This window comes from Schistocerca nitens, chromosome 3 (genome assembly GCF_023898315.1).
Source record: "Schistocerca nitens isolate TAMUIC-IGC-003100 chromosome 3, iqSchNite1.1, whole genome shotgun sequence".
NCBI classification, from domain to species: Eukaryota; Metazoa; Arthropoda; class Insecta; order Orthoptera; family Acrididae; genus Schistocerca; species Schistocerca nitens.
In genome coordinates this window covers 282842033-282857192 of record NC_064616.1, presented here as the reverse complement: position 1 = coordinate 282857192, position 15160 = coordinate 282842033, and the positions used below count along the sequence as shown (strand labels likewise).

Below are 15160 nucleotides of genomic sequence, written 5' to 3'. Positions count from 1 at the left end.
AACTCTTCTGTTTTAACTATGTCCACCCCCCCCCCCCCCCCAAAAAAATCCTTTATCATGTCCGTGACACTCTCTCCCCTATTTCTAGATAATGCAAAACGTGCTGCTGCCCTTCTTTGAGCTTCCTTGATTTATTCCGTCAAACCAGTCTGATAAAGATCCCACACCGCGCAGCAGTACTCCAAAAGAGGACGGACAAGCATAATGTAGGCAGTCTCTTTAGTAGATCTGTTGCGTCTTGTAACTGTTCTGCCAATAAAATTGAGTCTTTGGTCCGCCTTTCCCACAACATTTTCCATGTGTTCTTTCCAATTTAAGTTGTTCGTAATTCTAATTCCTAGGTATTCAGTTGAATTTACGGCCTTTAGACTTAACTGACCTATCGTGTAAACGAAGATCACTCATCCAGATGACATCACACTTTTCATTATTTAGGGTCAGTTGCCAATATTCGTACCAAACAGTTGTAGGTAGCTGAGGTACAACGTAAATTTCTAATGTGTCCAGCAAACTGCTGCTATCATGGTAGGCTAACTGCAAAAGAACGGTCCAATAACGCTGTTGTATACTAAGCCATACTACACATTCACTTTGGGGCTGTTCCTTATCCGCTGTACCACGACAGGTCGGGCCGGCCGGAGTGGCCAGTTAGGTTTAAGTAGTTCTAAGTTGTAGGGGACTGATGACCTCAGAAGTTAAGTCCCATAGTGCTCAGAGCCATTTGAACCACTTTTGAACGACAAGTCGGTAATCCGACCCGAAGATCCGGACGCTATGCCTGTTTACCTTCCTGGAGATGTAAAAAGTCGCCTCATGCGAAAAACAAACTTTATTAAGGTAGTCATCGTCTGCATCGATTCGTTCCAGGATGTTCCTAGGAAACGCAGCACGTCTGGGGCTATCATCTGGCTGTAAAGATGGCAGGAGTTGCACTTTGTATCCATGCAAACGGGGACGTTTGTGTGAAATCTTCACCGCAGTGCTTTTAAGTACGCACATTTCTCTGGAAATACGACGCGTCGACTTCCGCAGACTGCGATGACGTACTTTACTCACTGCATCAACAGTATCGTCACTTCCTGCAGGTCTGCCGCTCCTTTCCTTGTCACCGACACCGATCTCTTTAAACTTTTCATACCACACTTTGATGCTCTCACATCAGGCGGATCTTGACAATAGTCACTTCGGAACTCTCGCTGAACTGCAATAGGCAACAGTGTTCCACGAACCACAAACACATTGCGCTTTCTCCTGCGTAGACCCCATTCTGACAGCAGCAGCACCCCTAAATTACACTGCCTTTAACAGGAGAGAGAGAGAGAAGAAATCAAAAGCTGTCAGAGCACATGTTGAAGTGTATCCACGAAAAATTCATAAGTTTAGCTACTATTTGGAAAAAAAAGAACAAAAATAAAAAAACTCGTAGACGTTTGAAAATATATCCATAATAAATATGTGTTAAGCTACAATTTGCAACAACCAGCACAGTTGTATCCAGCATACTTCCTTAGGAATAAAGTTTTCGAAGCACGTAAAAACTGTATGATGATGACGTTTGTGGGGCGCTCAACTGCGCGGTTATCAGCACCCGTACAAATTCCCAATCTTTACTCAGTCCAATCTCGCTACTGTCATGAATGATGATGATGAAATGATGAGCACAACACCCTATCCCCGGGTGGAGAAAATCCCCAACCCGGCCGCGTATAGAACCCGGGACCCCGTGATCCAGACGCAGCAACGCTAGCCACTAGGTCACGAGCTGTATGCTCACTAGGTATTTCTTTTAGTGAGTCTGCTGTGAGGAAAATAAGTGTTCATGCGTGAAAGAAATGATTATGAGCGATTGCGGAATCACCGTCAGAGAAGTCACTGGTGGTGTTGGCATATCAAGTCTCTCATACCAAGACATTTTTTGGTTATGAAACGAGTGGGAGCAAAATTTGTTTCAAAATTGTTGACTTTCGAACAAAAACAGCAGCGAATGCAAGTTGCTCAGTAGTAACTAGATAAAGAACAACTGTGCGGAACTACTGAAACGTGTCATAATAGGTGATGGAACATGAGTTTACAGATATGACGAATATAACGCTGAATAGTCTCAGTGGGAGCATTTTGGATCGCCAATACCGATATAGCTTGACCAGTGTAATCAGATTTTTAGGTTAGGTATACTGTTTTTTTTCGATTTTAACAATGTGTCACAATGTGGAACGATCAATAAGGAGTACTTACAAGTTCGTCGTATGTGTCGAGCAAGGCTGGATTTTTGTCGAAACAAACTGTGGATTTTGCACCACGATAATGCACCTGCTCACACTTCATTGCATCTTCGTGACGCTGAGAGAGCTAAGCACTATCCCAAAGATCGAGTTTCAGAAGTGTTTCGGTGACTTCATAAAGAGCTGGAATAAGTGTCTAATATCGAAGGGCGAATTTTTTTCAAGGGAATAGCATTGATGTAGACGAATAAATAAAATTCTTTCAAAAAAGCGAAAATTTCTTGTATTTTTTAGCACATCTCGTAAGTTATTTTGGGTCTCATGATCTCGGGTGACCGACCGCTCCCCATCCCCCTACCCCTCCGGGCTTCGTCTGTAGCGCGTTTCGATATGCACTTCATGTTTGTAGAGGAATATGGCCACTTGTGTGTTAACGTATATACGAGGGTTGTAACTTTAATAGTGGCAACTATTTATTTACAGCTCGTACAAAACAGATACGTGTTTCAAAGTTTTACTGACCTTCAGAGTAGTCACCAGCAATGTGTATAACCCGTTGCCAGCGATGTGGATGTCGTAGGATACTCTTAGCAGTGCCAGTTGTGTTGACAGTTCGAGCGGCGCGGTCCATTGCCCCACTAATTTGTAGCAGTTCTGAAGCGAATGCCGCGAAGTGTTTCCTTCAGTTTAGAAATCACGCTATACCCTGTGGCAACTCGGTGGAAGGGCTTGTGCTCTACGAATGCCTGGAGAATGTTACCCGCCATCACGTGTAGTACCAACGGTGAAGCGCAGAAGACGCGGTGTTACGGTATGGGGCTGTTTCTTGTGGTTAGAGTGCGGTCGCCTTATTGCGTTTAAGGAAACGCTAAATGCGGAAGGACATGAACACATCTCACAGCATTGTGTACTGCGTAAAGCAGAGGAACAATTTGGAGAAGATGATTGTACCAGCATGACAATGCACGTCGTCATAAAGTAGCATCTGTGAGGCAATGGTTTATAGGCAATAACATTACTCAAATGGACGTCCTTGTCCAGATTCCCAATCTGAACCCAATGGAACACCGTTGGGATGAGTTAGAAAGTTAACTTAGCCGCAGGTCCCAGGGTCGAACATCACTATCTTCTCTGATTTCGGCTCTCGAACGATCTGCCATTCTTCCACTGACATTCAGACACCTCATTGAAAGTGTCCCAAGCAGAATTAAAGCTGCCAGAATCGAATGATTTTTTTAATCGTTTGGCTGGGCCCCCCCCGTCGGGCAGGCCGTTCGCCGGGTGCCGGTCTTTCAATTAGACGCCACTTCGGCGACCTACAGTCTGTGAGGATGATAGGATGATGATGAGGACAGCACAAGACCCAGTCCCTGGGCGGAGAAAATTCCCCGACCCAGCCGGGAATCGAACCCGGGCGCAGAGGATTGACCATTTTTTTAATTTTTTTATTTTTTTTTAGATGTCATTTTGTTCCACATTGTTCGTTGAATTTGTTCGGGGCGGACGTCCGATGACACCCGTTCATGTTCTTTGTTGATCCATTCACTCAGTTTTTTATTACAAAGGGCAGCTAACCCTCTGACCGAGCACTCTGAGCTACCGTGCTGGCATCATTCAGCTGCCGGAGGCGGACAATCAAAGGATGGAAACCCCGCATATTAATGCCCATGAACAGGTGTCCGGATACGTTTGATCACATAGTATAAATATTTATTATCAGTTGAAGCGTCTGTCACTTATCTATAGAAAAGTTAAGTCCGTCCACAGGCACTATCGGACCCATCGGTACCGACCGACCGACATTTCATTATCCGCCAGTGGCGTCATTGGCCCGCTCTCCAGGTCGTTACTAGTTTTCGTGATCTGGAGCCGCTACTGCTCGGTCTTATAGCTCGTCAGTCGGCTTGACGAAGCAGAGCGTACCCCGTTCCAGCCCTCCCACCCAGGAAAAATTCCTGGCAGTACCGGGAATCGAATCCGGATCTTCCGCATGGCAGTCAGCCGCACTGACCACTCAGCTACGGAGACGGACTAACTTACTCCTACATTTCTTTTGTTATTCACTAAGTGCACAAATTGGCAGTCCTCTGCCCTGTTCCATCTACTGTCTCACCAAAGTTGCACAATACACTGCTTGACAATTACTGAGGAACAGAGACATTGTTGGACGTGGACAATCACGGGCAATGATGGACGACATGAAACACAGTACATATGTAATACAGGGAGAGTGGTACATTTATAACGAAAAATGGTACAGATTTCACCATATGAGAAAGCAGGATAACAGACACAAATAGCTTTTATGTTTGACATAAGTCAGACAACCCAACATAAACATCGATGCCTCACTCTCGGTGAGCAATGTGCTCTTGTCGGGCACTGACACACAGTTTGCACCTATTATTCATGCTGGCTACGAAACAGTTGAGGTGTTTTTGGGGTATATCATCCCACTCCTCTCTCAAGGCGGTTTTCAGTTCCTTTACGGTTCGGGGATGGAACGTTCATCGAGAAACACGTCTGCCAAGAGTATCCCAGACATGCTTCATAGGGTTTAGGTCGGGAGAGTACGCATGCCATTCCATACGTCCAATATCTTCACTTTCCAGTGTGTCTGACACCTGAGCGGTGCTGTTTGGGTTGTCGTTGTTGTCCTTAAACAGACGGACATGGTCGAGAACAGTCTCTCTGCAATAGCGCTGCGCTGTACCGGTACTCTCGCGATGTTATGCAGCGGTGTACGCATTATACCTGCCAACACCACAACGCCTAGCCTTGTCGTTCATGAACATTCTGTGTTGTGTAACGTGTTCTACTCTCTCCACACTAGCTGGTGGCCAGAATAAGCTGCCACACTGTAGCGGGATTTCGTCAGAAAACATCACTCTGGGCCACTGCTACTAACCCCAATCAACATGCTCCCTACACCAATGAACTCTTTTTCGACGACGGCGTCTTTCAAGTGGGACCCATTTAACAGGCTTCCGAACGAACAAACCAGCATGATTTAATTGCCGCGAAATGGTTCTGGCAGAGACACGTGTACCGGTAGCGGTTGCAAGGTCTGCAGCGATCTCCCTACGTGTGAGATGTCTGTTCTTTTTCGCCTCTAGGGATGCGTATCAATCCTCCTGCAGTGTGGTGGCTCGTCTGCGACCACCGGCATGCTTTCGTATAGCATTTCCACCATCAGTGGGATGACACTCTTGGACACGTCCATTACTGTGGCCACAGTAATGTCACTTCGACCTGCTTCGAGCCGGTCAACTGCTCGTTCACGATCGTAAGCACTGAAATGAAGTCTTGCAGACATGTTGTCGTACCACACGGAATGTCACACTAATCGGTTCGACAACTGTCTTCGTCAAACACTGTGCTGCATGAACTGTCAAAAGCATACAGACCGTTCGTGTATAGGCCTTGCTGCATTTAAGACACCCCGCCCTCTACAATTCCTTTTACTATCATTGGTTAGGTGTTCTGTAGCAACTGTAGGTTTTCCCGTAGCAATTGGCAGTTTTTCCTTAGCGTGTGTCCGACGCTCCTTAGCAAATGTCACGCAGTGTACATGCTGAAACTTCCTGGCAGATTAAAACTGTGTGCCGGACCGAGACTCGAACTCGGGACCTTTGCCTTTTGCGGACAAATGCTCTACCAACTGAGCTACCCAAGCAGTTGGCAGAGCACTTGCCCGTGAAAGGCAAAGGTCCCGAGTTCGAGTCTCGGTCCGGCACACAGTTTTAATCTGCCAGGAAGTTTCATATGAGCGCACACTCTGCTACAGAGTGAATATCTCATCCAGTGTACATGCTGTCGTGCAGGGCTTAACAACTCGCTGATTCACAGCGTAAGGAACCGCGCATGGGGCATGTGTGTGTATGTGTGTGTGTGTGTATGTGTGTGTGTGTGTGTGTTTATTGTTCTTAGCATAAGTTAGTCTAAGTAGTGTGTAAGTCTAGGGACCGATGACCTCAGCAGTTTAGCTACTTAGGAATTCACACACATCTGAATATTTTTGAACATCTCCAGTTTCAGAACATAGTTCATGACCTATCTACTAAAGGAACAATAATTATTACCATTGTCCCTGTACACAGTCGTTACCCCTGTACACCCTTCTTTCCAAACACATCTTCCTTATTTTCCGGTATTCTTAGACGGTGCAGTCTACTTAAATTTCCTTTCCTCAGAACCCGCTGTAACAGAAAACATCTATTTTGTGCACCTATAAATTCTTTTTATATCTGCCACTATAATAATAATAATAATAATAATTATTATTATTATTAGTGGCACCAGCAGTAGTACCAGTAATTCCAGTATTAACTTTATTAGTTCACAGACAGTGTTATTGACTCACATTGCCACTCCAGATACTCAGATCATTTAAATACTTGAAATGTAATCACAAATACGAATAAACACAACCATCAGCTACACTACTGGACATGTAAATTGCTACACCACGAAGATGGCGTGCTACAGACGCGAAATTTAACCGACAGGAAGAAGATGCTGTGATATGCAAATGATTAGCTTTTTAGAGCATTCACAGAAGATGGGCGCCGGTGGTGACACCTACAACGTGCTGACATGAGGAAAGTTTCCAACCGATTTCTCATACACAAACAGCAGTTGACCGGCGTTGCCTGGTGAAACGTTGTTGTGATGCCTCGTGTAAGGAGGACAAATCCGTACCATCACGTTTCCGACTTTGCTAAAGGTCGGATTGTAGCCTATCGCGATTGCGGTTTATCGTATCGCGACATTGCTGCTCGCGTTGGTGGAGATCAAAAAATGTTCAAATGTGTGTGAAATCTTATGGGACTTAACTGCTAAGGTCATCAGTCCCTAAGCTTACACACTAGTTAACCTAAATTATCCTAAGGAAAAACACACACACACTCATGCCTGAGGGAGGACTCGAACCTCCGCCGGGACCAGCCGCACAGTCCATGACTGCAGCGCCTCAGAGCGCCCGGCAAATCCCGCGCGGTTGGTCGAGATCCAATGACTGTTAGCAGAATATGGAATCGATGGGTTCAGGAGGGTAATACGGAACGCCTTGTTGGATCCCAACGGCCTCGTATCACTAGCAGTCGAGATGACAGGCGTCTTATCTGCATGGCTGTAACGGACCGTGCAGCCACGTCTCGATCCCTGAGTCAACAGATGGGGACGTTTGCAAGATGACAACGATCTGCACCAACAGTTCGACGACGTTTGCAGCAGCATGGACTATCAGCTCGGAGACCGTGGCTGGGGTTTCCCTTGACGCTGCATCACAGACAGGAGCGCCTGCGATGGTGTACTCAACGACGAACCTTGGGTACACGAATGGCAAAACGGCATTTTTGGATGAATCCGGGTTCTGTTTACAGCATCATGATGGTCGCATCCGTGTTTGGCGACATCGCGGTGAACGCACATTGGAAGCGTGTATTCGTCATTGACATACTGGCGTATCACCCGGCGTGATGGTATGGGGTGCCATTGGTTACACGTCTCGGTCACCTCTTGTTCGCATTCACGGCACTTTGAACAGTGGACGTTAAGTTTCAGATGTGTTACGTCCCGTGGCTCTACCCTTCACTTGATCCCTGCGAAACCCTACATTTCAGCAGGATAATGCACGACCGCATGTTGCAGGTCCTGTGCGGGCCTTTCTGGATGCAGAAAATGTTCGACTGCTGCCCTGGCCAGCACGTTCTCCAGGTCTCTCACCAATTGAAAAAGTCTGGTCTATGGTGGCCGAGCAACTGGCTCGTCACAATACGGCAGTCACTACTCTTGATGACCTGTGGTATCGTGTTGAAGCTGCATGGGCAGCTGTACCTGTACACGACATCCAAGCTCTGTTTGACTCGATGCCCAGGCGTATCTAGGCCGTTATTACGGCCATAGGTGGTTGTTCTGGGTACTGATTTCTCAGGATCTATGCATCCAAATTGCGTGAAAATTTAATCACATGTCAGTTCTAGCATATATATTTCTCCAGTGATTACCCGTTTATCATCTGCATTTCTTCTTGGTGTAGCAATTTTAATGTCCAGTAGTGTATGTAATGGAATGACGACAGTCAACATTTGTGCTGGCTTGACTCGAACCCGGATTTCCCGCTCCTCGCAAGAGGTCGCCTTACCATTAGGCTATCCGAGCACGCTTCACGGCCAGATCCAAACTTCCATATCTCGTCGACCATGTGTCTACAATCTGCACTCGTACATCCGTTACGTATATTCCCGTACAGAGGAGACATTTAATTGAAAGTCGCTTGCCCATTGTCGGCGAATAAATACGATATTACATTACCTGTGTTGTTTGGAATTACATCCAGTGTTCCTTCGCAGCCATTCCATCGTATTCTGAACAACATAGGCACTGTAATATCGCATTTTAATTGTATTTATCATACTAAAATTGTCGTTTCTTTGTTAACTATGATTTTGAAAAGGTACTGTACGTGTGAAACCCTGGTCCGATGTAAGAGAGAGCGTGATAGCCCTAATCAGATCAGGTCAAATAAATAAAATAATCTGAACTACACGCTACGTCTACAATGCACGCGAACGACTGCCCCGAATGCAGACGCTCTTGTAAAAGGGAAAAAATCGTAAGAAGATCGACAGTGAGAGAGTTGATTAAAAGTCATTACGTGTGCAACCTCTGATTAAGGAGGAGGGGGAGATTAGTGTTTAACGTCCCGTCGACAACGAGGTCATTAGAGACGGAGCACAAGCTCGGATTAGGGAAGGATGGGTAAGGAAAGCGGCCGTGCCCTTTCGAAGGAACCATCCCGGCATTTGCCTTAAGCGATTTAGGGAAATAACGGAAAACCTAAATCAGGATGGCCGGACGCTGGTTTGAACCGTCGTCCTGCCGAATGCGAGTCCAGTGTGCTGACTATTGCCCTACCCCGCTCGGTGTCTGATTAAGCAAAAGGAGAAATACACGGATGACAAAACATTATGACTGTCAACTCAAAAGCTTGTCGGTCCACCTTTGGAACGCAACACAGTAACCATTCTGCGTGACATGGATTCGACAAGTCAGTGGTAGCTTTCCGGCGGCATGTGATATCAAGATGTCCACGCACAGGTCACGCAATTCCCGTAAATTACGGGCAGATGGTCTGTGAGCTCGGAGCTGGCACCCCACTTGCATCCTACATGTGTTCCCCTGGGTTCATCAGATTTATTTGGTGGCCAAGTCATCAAACTCCTCAAAACACCAGCACCACTCTAGCCCTGTGACACGGACAGTTCTCTTGCTGGAAGATAACATCACCGTCTTTCAACTACTTTCCACAGACGTTCACAAAAGTACTGGCGAATAGCCGACCAACTTCGCCGTTTCCGATATTCTCGTGCGCAGGCGCTGGGCTATAACGATCCGCCCTTTGTCAAAGTCTCTTATGTTTGGATTTCCCCGTTTGCGGCCCGTATCGACCCAGGGATGACTCCCCAACCTTCTTTGATCGGCTTACACAGGACGGTTAACCTATGCTGTTCACCTCAAATATTTCCACTGCCGTTTAAGATATCGGAAGTGTGTTTCCTCCAACATGAATTATGAGAAAATCCTCAGTAAACAACTTACAGTCTCTCTTTTCGTAGCTGCCAACGCGTGCTAAATAGTTTTTACGTGGAAACATAAACCTTTTAAATGGCTCTGAGCACTATGGGATTTAACTTCTGAGGTCATCAGTCCCCTAGAACTTAACTACTTAAACCTACCTAACCTAAGGACATCACACACATCCATGTCCGAGGCATGATTCGAACCTACGACTGTAGCGGTCGCGCGGTTCCAAACTGTAGCGCCTAGAACCGCTCGGCCACCCCGGTCGGCCATAAACCTTTGTAAATACAACAAACTTTATTAACATTCTACATCTTTACTCTTCATGTCTACATATTTATTTCTCAACAGTCACCCTGGTCTCCGCAGAATCGGCGAGGAAAGGAATATATGGAAAACACTGACAAAAAGAAGGGACAGGATGGTAGGACATCACGGAATAACTTCCATGGTACTAGAGGGAGCTGTAGAAGGTAAAATCTGTAGAGGAAGACAGAGACCGGAACAGATCCAGCACATAATTAATAATGTAGGTTGCAAGTCCTACTCTGAGATGAAGAGGTTGGCACATGAGAAGAATTCGTGATGGCAGCGTCAAACCAGGCAGAAGGTAGCAAACACATTTCTGCCAATGAGAGACCAGTTTTTTGATACCTTCACTGTAGAATGTTTCGCACTCTTGGCGGAGCCACAACCTCACCCCTCGTTGCACGGCTTCATCACCATGAAAGTAAGGTCCTCGAACGTGTTCCTTATTTTTGGAAACAGATGAAAAAAGGATGGGCGCAACCTCACCCCTGCTTGCACCGCTTCATCATCATGAAAGTGAAGTCCTCGAAGGTGTTCTATAGCTTTTGGAAACAGATGAAAAGCGGATGGGCTCAAGTCGGGACTGTATGGTGTACAGTGAACACAAGGCCTCGGATTTCTGCAGATGTCGCAGCGCTCGTATGTGGTCTGGCATTTTCATGCTGAAGGAGACGGTGTTCCATGTGTGGACGAACTCTTCTGCGGTTAGAAACTTGATTACAGTACGCTGTTTGTGACGCACCGACATACTCTCGTGCTCATAAATTACGGATAATTGCAGAATGTGGTGCCACACCACGTGGCAATACACAAAACTGGCGCCAATAGCATAGGCACATAGGGAACACTCACGACACAGATCTGTAAGTCCGCGGTATTGGTGATAAGTTGAGAAAACTGTCCCGAAACACATGTGCTACAAAACGCCACTGTTTCCTTCGCATGTACCCCGACATCAACATGGGATATGATCACCACGCACACGTACACAGGTCGCACAACGGGTTGGCATACTCTGGATCAGGTGGTCGAGCAGCTGCTGGGGTATAGCCTCCCATTCTTGCACCAGTGCCTGCCGGAGCTCCTGAAGTGTCCTAGGAGTTTGAAGACGTGCAGCGATACGTCGACCGAGAGCGTCCCAGACGTGCTCGATAGATCTTGAGTCTGGAGAACAGGCAGGCCACTCTATTCGCCTGATATCTTCTGTTTCGAGGTACTCCTCCACGATGGCAGCTCAGTGGGGCCGTGCGTTATCATCCATCAGGAGGGAGGTGAGACCCACTGCACCCCTGAAAAGGCGGACATACTGGTGCAAAATGACGTCCCGATACACCTGACCTGTTACAGTTCCTCTGCCAGAGACATGCAGGGGTGTACGTGCACCAATCATAATCCCATCACACAACATCAAACTACGACCTTCATACAGATCCATTTCAAGGACATTAAGGGGTTTGTATCTGGTTCCGGGTTCACGCCAGATGAAAACCCGGCGAGAATCACTGTTCAGACTATACCTGGACTCGTCCGTGAACATAACCTGGGACCACTGTTCCAATGACCATGTACTGTGTTCTTGACGCCAGGTTTTACGGGCTTTCCTGTGACCAGGGGTCAGTGGAATGCACCTTGCAGGTCTCCAGGCGAATAAACCATGCCTGTTCAGTCGTCTGTAGACTGTGTGTCTGTAGACAACTTCCTGTGGCTGTGGTAAGGTCCCGAGCAAGGGTACCTGCAGTACTCCGTGGGCGTCTGCGGGCACTGATGGTGAGATATCGGTCTTCGCGTGGTATTGTACACTCTGGACGTCCCGTACTGTAGCGCCTGGACACGTTTCCTGTCTGCTGAAATCGTTGTCATAATCTTGAAATCATACTTTGTGGCACACGGAGGGCCCGTGCTACGACCTGCTGTGTTTGACCAACCTCCAGTCGCCCTAGTATTCCACCCCTCATAACGTCATCAATATGTGTTCTTTAAGCCATTTTCAACACATAGTCAGCATTAGCACGTCTAAAAACGTCTGCACACTTATTCGCTGCACCGTAGTCTCACAAGCACCAACACACCTCTGCGTATGTGGACTGCTGCCAGAGCCAATGAGCGACGACCGCAGGTCAAATGCAATGCATGGTCATACCCCGAGGTGATTTAAACCCGCAAACCGCCCACCAGAGCGTTGTTTCACCATGTATCAGCATTATCATTAATTTATGAGGATGAGTGTAATTACGTTGCATATCCCCATGTTACACAATACAATTCGAAGTACTCTTCCGGCAGAGGGCCTTGTGTGCTAGTGACGTGAAGTTATTATTATCAATATTTAGACCTCGGTTCCCAGTTTTACAAATTCATCCAATTTTTGCTTTGGTCCTGTCTATCAAGGCTATGGCAGAAGCAAGAGCAGATCTGCTACTGTAGTTAAGAGGTAAAACAGCCTTGTATGTGACGTCCTTTGCCTTCCATTTGGTGTGTCGGTCCAACCACTTCCAGCCAGCTGCGATTAGCGTCAGTTTTTAATGAAACTTTTCCCGCCTATTCCGCTTTTGTCAGTTGGCTCCTAGTTGCGTCATGCTGAAGCGTTTCACCAGCATGACGCGACAGTTAAGTCTAACAGCACAGACTTCCTCCTAAGGCAGCTGTAAGTTTAACCCTCAAAACGGATAAATCCTAAGGTCTAAATATTGTATTTCCTCCGAAACTCGTAATCGAATTTTGAAGGGTGAAACGACGTTAAACTCGTGTCTTATTAACTACGATTGTATCGGCAGAAATTATTATACTTAATTTTGAAAATCCGAATTTGATACCAATATCTCTTTAATTATTGTGGCTACGAAAAGAGACTATACCTCATTTAGTGAGGAGATTTCGCCATTCATTTAAGATAAAATAGAATTACGATGTCTTACACGATTAAGCAAGTATCTGAGGTCAACAGCTTAGCTAAATCACCCCGTGTACATCCCTTACCGTCACATACCCGCGTTCAGTCTCGCTGTGCACAGTGCTCATAATTTTTCAGCTCATCAGTGCATTTATACTGGGATATCACACTTGATCGAACAAATATTTTTCAACTTATCTTGAAAAATAATTTGTTGGTCCCTCGGCTTCTTAACTGTGAAATAAGGCATTTTTTAAAATAATCTCGGTTTTATTACACATGATGAGACCATCTGTCATAAAACTGTGAGACAGAAGTAATCCACTCAATTACAGACCCATATAATTGACGTCGATATGAAGCAGGATTTTGGAACATATATTGTGTTCGAACATTATGAATTACCTCGAAGCCGGCCGCGGTGGTCTAGCGGTTCTAGGCGCTCAGTCCGGAACCGCGCGACTGCTACGGTCGCAGGTTCGAATCCTGCCTCGGGCATGGATGTGTGTGATGTCCTTAGGTTAGTTAGGTTTAAGTAGTTCTAAGTTCTAGGGGACTGATGACCACAGATGTTAAGTCCCATAGTGCTCAGAGCCATTTGAACCATTTGAGCCAATTACCTCGAAGAGAACGGTCTATTGACATCTGTGGTCCTCACGGATTTAGAAAACATCGTTCTTATGAAACGCAACTAGCTCTTTACTCACACGAAGTGTTGAGTGCTACCGACAAGTGATTTCAAATTGATTCTGTATTTCTAAATTTCCAAAAGGCTTTTGACACAGTGCCTCAGAAGCGGCTTGTTATCAATTTGCCTGCTTGTGGAATATCGTCTCTGTTACGCGACTGGATTCATGATTTCCTGTCAGAGAGGTCATAGTTCGTAGTAATTGACGAAAAGCATCGAGCAAAACAGAAGTGATTTCTAGTGATCTCCAAGGCAGTGTTATAGGCCCTCTGTTGTTCCTCATCCATATAAACGATTTAGGAGACAATCTGAGCAGTCGCCTTGGGTTGTTTGAAATTATTCTGTCGTTTGTCGTCTAGTAAAGTCATCAGAAGATTAAACCAAACTGCAAAACTATTTAGATAAAATATCTGTGTGGTACGAAAATAGGCAGTTGATCTTAAATAATGAAAAGTGTGTGGTCATCCACATGAGGGCTAAAAGGAATCCGTTAAACTTCCATTACACGATAAATCAATCAAATCGAATGGCCGTAAATTCGACTGAATACCTACGAATTGCAACTGCGAACAACTTAAATTGGAGAGAACACATAGAAAATTTGTGGAGAAGGCGAGCCAAAGACTGCGTTTTATTGGCAGAACACTTAGAAGATGCAACAAATCTACGAAAGAGACTGTCTACACTACGCTTGTCCGTCCTGTTTTGTAGTACTACTGTGCGACGTGGGATCCTTACCAGAGCACATCGGCAAAAATCAAAGAAAGACATGATGTTTTGTATTATGGAGAAAAAGGGGAGAAAGTGTCACGGACATGATACAGGATTTGGGGTATGAATCATTGAATCAAAGTCGTTTTTCGTGGCGCTGGGATCTTCTCATGAAATTTGAATCACCAGCTTTCTCCTTCGAATGCGAAAATAGTTCGCTGATGCAGACATTTGTAGAAACAATAATAAAATAAGAGAAATCAGAGCTCGCACGGAAAGATATAGCTGTTCTTTTTTCCGCGTGCTGTTCGAAAGTGGAATGACAGAGAATTATTGTGAAGGTGGTTCGATGAATACTCTGCCAGGCACTTTAGTGCGATTTGCTGAGTAACCATGTAGATGTAGATGTAGATGCAAAAGTAAGGATATGAAAGCAGACTACATCGTCACTTCCGGCCGAAATGGAAATGAGCGTACGGCGTTGTGGGCCGGGAGTCCCCCAGTCGGGGAAGTTCGGCCGCCGAGGGCAAGTACTTATTGCATTCGACGCCACATTGGGCGGCTTCCGCGTCGGAGATGGGGATGAAATGATGATGAGGATAACACAACAACCAGTCCTTGAGCGGAGAAATTCTCCTGCCCCAGCCGGGAATCGAACCCGAGCCCAATGCCGGCCGACATTTCTGACAATTAACACAATTACCTTCAGTATTAAACGATCAGATACAGTTCATTCATTACTACATTTTCTCATAT

At 45.9% G+C, this 15160-nt stretch overlaps 1 protein-coding gene and 1 non-coding gene across 2 annotated transcripts in view; one reads left to right on the top strand and one right to left on the bottom strand.

Annotated features, from left to right (window-relative positions):
• Window positions 1-15160, top strand: part of LOC126248248 (1-phosphatidylinositol 4,5-bisphosphate phosphodiesterase eta-2-like) — a 551756-nt gene that overhangs the window by 190209 nt on the left and 346387 nt on the right. The window lies entirely within an intron of this gene.
• Trnal-caa (transfer RNA leucine (anticodon CAA)) lies at window positions 5825-5899 on the bottom strand. Its single transcript has one exon. It is a non-coding gene; the product is annotated as a tRNA-Leu (tRNA).